The sequence below is a fragment of the Anser brachyrhynchus genome, assembly GCF_964034855.1.
Source record: "Anser brachyrhynchus genome assembly, chromosome: 2".
Classification (NCBI taxonomy): Eukaryota; Metazoa; Chordata; class Aves; order Anseriformes; family Anatidae; genus Anser; species Anser brachyrhynchus.
This window is the reverse complement of record NC_137695.1, coordinates 146,313,478-146,320,522: the sequence shown is the minus strand read 5'-3', so window position 1 is coordinate 146,320,522 and position 7,045 is coordinate 146,313,478.

Genomic DNA, 7,045 nt, shown 5'->3' with positions numbered 1-7,045 from the left:
CTACAGATTACCACTACTTATTTTCCTATAAAAAAAATGATTTATTTTCTATAAAAAGCTATAATCTTTCCAAACTTGGTATCTATGCTGAATAGAGTTGTGGTCTATTGCCTTTGGCTGTATTTAATTTCCAAAGAAAGCTGCAAGAATACAATCTTTTCTTTCTGGATGGAGCTAAAATAAAAATAATGCATATTAGGAACCTTAAACCAAGAAAGAATCAAATAATAGTAGATCATTGACCTGGAAAATAAAATGAAGTAAGATACATTTAAAGATTGTGCATTTGACCAGTCCATTAAATATACCCATATTTTTCATTGTGTCCAGGTACACTTGAATAAAGGGAATATCTGTGCACAACAATAAAGATTATCTCTTTCTAATGTGAAGGTTGAATTGTAATACACAAAGCAGAAAAAAATGTAGCATTTCAGAACCACTGTTTTCATATTTTCTTGCTTTCCTTTTTTTTTTTTTTTTTTTTTTTCTTAATTGCTTTTGTTGTCTTTTAGGCAAGGTCCTGCTAAATTTCAAACTGAATGAAGCACAATTTACTACACTGCACATAGGTCACGTTTTCAATTTTTTCCTCATTAAAAGTAAATCTTGCAGTTGGCATCATTAAGTTATTGACACATTCTGCTTCAGTGTAATTACCTTTAAAACTCTGCTTGTAGAGCTCCTTTTACTCAGAATGGGAAATACCTCAAATAGTCTGGTAAATTTTACTACTGCAGGTGGGGAATGTCCAGTTTAATGGCACCACTGTATTACTCTTTGTTATTCATGTGCGCCAAAAAATACACAGGATATAGATGGGGCTGAGTTAACATTGCTGGAATTTCCTGATTTTTTTATACTTGATCTTACGTCCTTAATATTGTCAATGAACTGGCAGAAGTGGGAGAACTGGGATGGCATACCTCCATTTTGGCAGTGAACGGGAGGTGGGTAAATAGTTGGAGAATTAAAAGTAATTTAATCTGCCTGGTAATAGGACAGACAACCATAATACAGTTTATACATAATACACAATACATAATACAAATACGCATATACAAATGTACACATACTCTGCCTTGTTTGTTTCACAGTCTACAAAATGTGATTAATAAATGTGGCTTACGTGACAAAAAGATGGCATTTGGAATTCTGATGGGGGAATGTGTAATTCGATAATTCATCTTTCACGCAAAGAGGAATCAATAAAATATATTTTAAGGAGTCTAGTATATAGGCTGTAATTGAGCTTTGATTTGGTTCCCACTGAAAACAACAATCCGCCAAATGAACATCTGATAACTGGCTTTTATCTAAAGAAATGAGCATTACTGGGGCTTTGGGCTGGCTAGGGAGGCTAAAGAAGGCTCGTAGCTGTAAGGAGGAGGCATTAGTTATGTTGGTTTCCCTTTTAATAGGACAAAACTCTTAATGCAAATGTTAAAGAAAACCTCACCCTGATATGTTTTTTGACTCCTAGTGCCCAGAGGTGCATGGCCAACCAGGAGAGGCATGCCAGGACAAGCTCACTGACTCAAAGGAGAGGACTTGCAAAACACCTTGGGAAAACAAGAAGGGAAAATATCTCTGCAGGAAGCTATAGTAATAGTTTGGTCAGAGAGAGATCTGTTTTCAAGATCTGTTCATGTAAACCATTCCCTCTCTTTTTTTATTTATTTTTTTTTTAGCACCTTCTCTGGCATTTGAAAAGCGTAAGCCATTTCTTCTGTCACTCTTTCATTTTACTTCATGTTTCAACAAATCTTGAGTTTGAGGAGGGTACTGCTATATTGGTAGTTTGTCAACAATATCCCCAAAGGATTTGTGAATGCCACAGAGAACTGCTGAGGGTTAATGGTTTCCTTAACCTCTGTGTCTCAGTTATTCCTTATTCACTGGCACACACAGGAGGCAGATTATAGCTGGCTGCCTGTATCCTGATGGGAGATGTAGATAGATGAAGGATTTTCTCCTGCCTTCCCAAGGCAGCTGACTGAAGCTGGATCCGTGGTCCTGTGCTGAAGCTAACGATGCCCAGTGAGAGTGCTGATGGCAACACCACTGTGATGTCTGATTTTTGTGCAGAGTTTGATATAAAGATTTAAAGGTGATTTTTTTTTTTTTTTTTGTGGTAATGCAAAACTGAATATTGCTACAGCATACAAGATGCTTATTTAAAGAGCAACTCCAACAAACCTGCCAGGATCAGAGCCTTTGATGACTATTTGCGGGCAAACGGTGGTGATATCAGTCGTACCTATGGGCATGCCAGCTGTTTTTTCTCACTGTTGCCTCACCATCAGGGTAATGAATCAGCATTTTTGTTCATGAATTTTCTGTTCTCCAAGCTTTCAACTCCCTCTCTGTACATCTATCAACTGGTTACAAGTATATGTTCTTGTGCCCTTTCATCTGTTCTCAGTGCAGATGCATTTCATTGCTATGAACATTAGGCTGAGTTTGTTGGTATTTTAGGACGTAAATCTGATTTACAATGCACACAAATAAAATAAACAAACAAACGCACTAAGAGAGTGTTCCCATGGTGGAAGCTGTGCATGGTTCACAATTTACACATGGAAGCTTATCTTTCTTGCCCTCTGTCTCCCAGGTTTACTTGTCCCCATAGGAGATTGAATGTGGTGTGTGGAGTGAGCACCATTTCACTGCTTAGACAACTGATGCTTTCTCTCTACATGAATTCTGGTTGATGAGAAGCTGGAGGATGTCTCTTCTACACTTCCTCCAGAATGCCCAAGGACTTAACAGTTTAGAGCAAGCCACTCAGAAACAGCTTTCCAAAGTCTAAGACAAATGTATTTTCTCTAGGTGATCCACTGATCCACGGTACTGTTTTTCTTATGCTTTTTTTTTTTTGATGATGAATAGTTGAATATACAGAAGAACAACATTATGAATGTGCTTAAAAGCAAACAACTGCCCACCTCAAAAGCTTTGAGAATAAGTTTCTTACCTGTTACTGAAATTTATTTTCCTATGTGAAAAAAAACTTTGAAATACTGTTTGAGAAGTGTGCCTCGATTATGTGGGTTTAGCAGGATTGCCTGATACCCATACTTTACCATCAGAATGATAGCATGCTGAAATGACTAATACAGCTAGTACAGGATTTCATGAAATGACATGCCAGACAGGTACTATTAAACATATGGGAGATGCTCTAGGGTACTGCTGTATTGCAACTGAGTAATGACAGTAGCTCAACTACATCTGTAGATGGGATCTTGAGTAAGAGCACCATGAGGAGAACAAAGCTTTTTATGTTAAAAAAAAAAAAAAAAAAGTTCTGTTACACAAAAGGACAATAGGTCATGTTCAAATGTGAGAATATATATCAGGACAGGAAAAAAAAAGAACAACATAGTGTATAGGTCATGATATTCTGAAGTAAGTCTTTGACATCACTAAGTCCATTGATCACTTTAACAGAGGTCAACTAGACAAACATGAAACACTTCTAGTCACCTGCTTACTGTTTATTTTGCATCTTGGCACTCAGCTGGTCATAGAGAGATGGATTTTACAGGAAAGAGGTTTTGTGTCAATATTTTGATAGAGAAAATAGTAGGAAATGCCCAAAGAACTTGTAATTAAAAGTCTTCCCACTTCTCACCATCCTTACCATTAGAAAGTTTCTTTTTTTTTCAGTGTTGACTATTGTAAAAAAAAAAAAAAATAGTGGTCTACTCCACCATAGTGTTCATGTTGGAGTAGAGAAAAACTGCCTGTGAGAAAAGTTTAAAAGCCTCAAATACAGTATTTGGAACCTGAATGGGGCCTCTGATTTTTTTCCTATTGACTCCAATTAATTTTAATTTTAAGTTCTTTTTATTATGTTATTAAAATCAGAACACACATAGAATAAAGTTTGCTGTCTGCTCTAGTTCAGAAAAAATGAAAGCACAGCCTGTACTGAATGATAGAGTTGTGCTTTAATGTCCAGCCATGTGGTTTCTCCATGGAAAACTAATGAGTTAAAGATGAAATTCCTCTTCTAGTTTGCATATATCTTCTTGCAAGGATTCTGCTGAGCAGAAGTATAATTGGAGACTCTATACAATTGAGTCTTGTACTTTTTAATCCTAACATTATAAGCTACGAAACATCTTTCTTCCCACAAAAACGCGATGTTTTTGGTCCTAGACATGCTCAGTTATGGACATTTTTGAAATAAAGTAAACATTCTCAAAAATACCAGGACCATTCCCCTGAATTTTGTTTAATACCATCTGGAAATAGAGCAGGCTAAAAAGCAGAGAAACAAAAAGATGTAACACAAATGTCTCAAAGCTCGAAGACCTATCCCAAGTTCCTGTACTAGGGGCTTATTTGTCTCTTATTGAATAAAAAGAAAAATAGAAGTAGAAAGAAGAGAGGAGGTTTCCAGTCATGCTTCTTGTATTGTTTTCACTTATTAAACTTTGTTCTGAGTTCACAGGACTGGGCTCACAGTCTTCCACATAGTTGTATGTGAAATTGTGTAAACTGTAATCAGAAGTGTACTGAAGGTAGACAGAGACATTTGTCTTGTATTTAACTGTATGGAAGTGTTTTTTAATTGTATGATACAGTGGCTTTATAATACCTGTGATGACTAACGAAGCATTCAAACCTTTGAAACTATGACCCTCTGTTGTACTGTTTTGTTGCAGTTTAACCAAAGGATCAGGGACAATTCTTCCCAAATATTTCTACACAGAAAGCATCTGGAAATTTTGGACCAAATTTAGTACCGCTAGATTTTTTTTTCTATTATTATTTGTACATATGAAGTAGACAGAATCTTTGGTTTTAGGTCAGAAATCATCAGAAAAAGGATGTTTTGGCTGTAGTTGGATTGCACAGTACACTATCAGTCTTGGTTTCTGACATGAGCTCAAGTGTTCCTGCAGTGCAAATAACAAAGATCATTTCCAACTGAGCTTGGGAGCCTTGGTTGCAGGCATATACAGATGCTATGGAAAAGCTCGTCCTAGCTAAAAAGTTGACACTTGCCCAATTAGAAAGAACTGAGCCTGGAAAAATGAAAGAATGTTGCAATTATAAAACTGTCTGAAGTAAAGAATAAAAAAATTAAGCTGGTATTTTCCCTTCCCTTTTTTGCTAACTGAGTAAAGGCAACCAGCAATCTTTTCCTTCCATGGAAAAGCAATCAGTAATATGCAAACAGTTACTTCTGATTCTGTAAGCAGAAGTTTATAGTAGCTTACATTTCAACAGTTTTTTTACAAGGTTGTAAAGAAAATTATGCCACCTTGATAAGCTGTGACACACAAGTATCTTCCATTAGGCTGATCCTTTCACCTCTTGGAGACAGACAGATTTTGCAAGTTATTCTTCCACTCCTATAACTCACGTAAATCCCAAATCTGCCCCAAAGTTTAGGAAAGCTTGTTTGTTTTGAATTTTTAAATTAGTTTAAACACTGGTGCCATACCATATAACTCCCAGTGAAGACTCACTTTTTCCAGAATATAAGAATGCTTTTTCTTACTTGAATATTTTTTTTTATTTTTATTTTTTAATGCAGATGGCATCCCCAGGAATGACCCTGTTGCCATAATGATAATACAGTTACCTACAGCTATTCATATTTGACAGATTTTTGATGTAGACAAGCCTTCTAACTTTGGAGAGCAACATTTGACATCAGTTGAATTACATTAAAGATTATCCAGATACAAGCAGCAGTGCAATCTAAGAAACAATTGGAATGGGGAAGAAAATATAATTTTTGTGTTTAAAATGGGAAGAGAGACTGTGCAAAAGAGAGACTATAACTGGTCCAGCTGGGGAGAGCCATGTTGTGGGCCAAAGGAAAGGTAATTGAGAAGCAGACATATTCAGGCTTAAGATGCTTACACGGAACATGAAAAACTGGGTTATTGATGTGTCATAACATTCCTGTGTGACCTTAGCAATCCACAGGCCCAGTTTTGTAAAGAATGTGAGACAGATAACTCCTAATTTTCATGTATAATTAGTTATAAAACTAATATAGTGTGTGGCTACTGCTATAGCATGCTTAATTATCTTCATTCATGACTGCTTTTCAAGTATGAGTTTCAAGTGTTGGTATTAAATATACCTTAATTTTAAGTCCCAGTCCTGCAAATATTTATTAGTGCTTGCTGTCATGAGTAAGTCATTACCTAGAAGAAAACATTAGCTAAAATGGAATTACTCATGGTACTGAGTGCTATCATAGAAGGAAATGTTTTCAGAGTTTTGTTTTTGGTTTTGTTTTTTTTTTAATTTTAGTGACATATTTATATAGGTCATTATACATGTAGTTTTATAGAGATACAGATGTATACATTTTTATACAATTAATTCATAATAACATTTTCCTTTATACATTCCTTGCTGCCTTTCTCTCAAGTCCCGTATTTTCAGGACAAACCAAGTATTAGTACAGTATATTAGTATATTAGTACATATTATATATTATATATAATATATATAATATATATTAAATATAATGTATATAATTATACATATATAATATATAATATGTAATATATAATATATATTATAATATATTACTTATATATTACAGTCTATTAGTATATTAGTATGGTTCATTTTTTCTTTTCTTTTCTTTCTTTTCTTTTCTTTTCTTTTCTTTTCTTTTCTTTTCTTTTTCTTTTCTTTTCTTTTCTTTTCTTTTCTTTTCTTTTCTTTTCTTTTTCTTTTCTTTTCTTTTCTTTTCTTTTCTTTTCTTTTCTTTTCTTTTCTTTCCTTTTCTTTCCTTTTCCTTTCCTTTCCTTTCCTTTCCTTTCCTTTCCTTTCCTTTCCTTTCCTTTCCTTTCCTTTCCTTTCCTTTCCTTTCCTTTCCTTTCCTTTCCTTCCTTTCCTTTCCTTTCCTTTCCTTTCCTTTCCTTTCCTTTCCTTTCCTTTCCTTTCCTTTCCTTTCCTTTCCTTTCCTTTCCTTTCCTTTCCTTTCCTTTCCTTTCCTTTCCTTTCCTTTCCTTTCCTTTCCTTTCCTTTCCTTTCCTTTCCTTTCCTTTCCTTTCCTTTC